We start from the raw sequence: 1,244 nt of genomic DNA, 5'->3' as shown, positions 1-1,244 counted from the left end.
AGTGAGCGGTGTCGTTTTGAATGCACCCAATAGTATCTCATCTGGCTTGGCTAAAGGGAGCTAGAAAGTTCTATCGTTTTGAAATTTATTCCTATTGGAACTAACTAAAAACGTGGCCATACACGTGTTCAGTTTCCTCTTTGGTTCCGAATATAGACGCAAATTTAGTTTCTCTTTGAAAAACAAAAAAGAATAAAGAAATTGGCTAAAACTTTACACCGTTTACATACAGCGCCATATTATACCGCCGGTTTTTTTTTAGAAGAATTTGGTAATCGTAGTAAAGTGAGGATCAGATGAAAATTTACATCAACTAATTATTCCTTTTCACGAAGACAATTTTTGCTAGGTAAGACAAAAATCTCATAGATACCAAAATCATCTTTTCTCTTTGTAATCGGGAGCTTTTGCTTTAATAAATTTGGAGAGCTTTGTCTTTTCTAACCTATTTTCTCATTTCATGCGCCACAGCATGGATAAGCGTTATTCAAACTAATTTCTGCTTGAGCTGTAAATCTCAACGTTTATTGTGAACTATCAGAATTTGCAGAAAAATATAGTGTAAGTTGCATTTTGCTCATAGTTGTTTTTTTACAGAAGCCTTTATGCAAAAAAATCGTACATATCATTTCTTAAACATTGGTTTGTGTCTCATTCCTATGAAGTAATTTATTATCGAACAATACATTTTTCTTTTAACCTTTTATAATTTTTTTCAACTTAATACATTTTCTTTAATACGTATTTCTATTCTTATTGAACTTTATTTGAGGTTAGGTTATTTTTTTGCTTTTACTCTCAATTATGTTATTATTCGCGAATGTTAAATGAATATTTATATTCTGAAGTTGTACAAGCCTCTTCTTAATCTTATTGTTTACATAAAACTCTACTTTAGGTAAACATTTTTTTAACTCACAATAGAAAGTCTTATCTTTTTTTACCTGAACTTCTTGCAAATCACCTTTCCTTTTCTTCTCTCTTGAAAAAAAAAAGAAGAAAGACAGATTCTACACAAAGTTCAGATAAAAAGTGAAAAGTTTGGAATACTTTTGATGCTAAAGGAAGATGTATTTTTGATGCTCATTTAAGTTTTTATTATTTATTAGTTTTATTATTTTATATGCATTTATATATATATATATATATATATATATATAATTTTAAATACATATAGATGTATTATTCCAATATCCAATTGAGCTTCTTTTATTTGTTTGTTTTATTATTAATTTTATTTTTTT

At 27.7% G+C, this 1,244-nt stretch overlaps 1 protein-coding gene across 1 annotated transcript in view; it reads left to right on the top strand.

Moving 5' to 3' along the window:
* Positions 1 to 249: 249 nt before the first annotated feature.
* The window catches only part of LOC108751309, a 14,221-nt gene continuing 13,226 nt past the window's right edge, over positions 250 to 1,244 (top strand). Inside the window, exon 1 of the mRNA XM_018491412.1 lies at positions 250 to 349. The gene's annotated coding sequence lies outside the window, so the exon portion shown is untranslated. The remainder of the gene's footprint in view (positions 350 to 1,244) is intronic.

This window comes from Trachymyrmex septentrionalis, unplaced genomic scaffold (genome assembly GCF_001594115.1).
Source record: "Trachymyrmex septentrionalis isolate Tsep2-gDNA-1 unplaced genomic scaffold, Tsep1.0 scaffold44, whole genome shotgun sequence".
Lineage (NCBI taxonomy): Eukaryota > Metazoa > Arthropoda > Insecta > Hymenoptera > Formicidae > Trachymyrmex > Trachymyrmex septentrionalis.
This window is presented reverse-complemented; position numbering and strand designations above follow the sequence as displayed.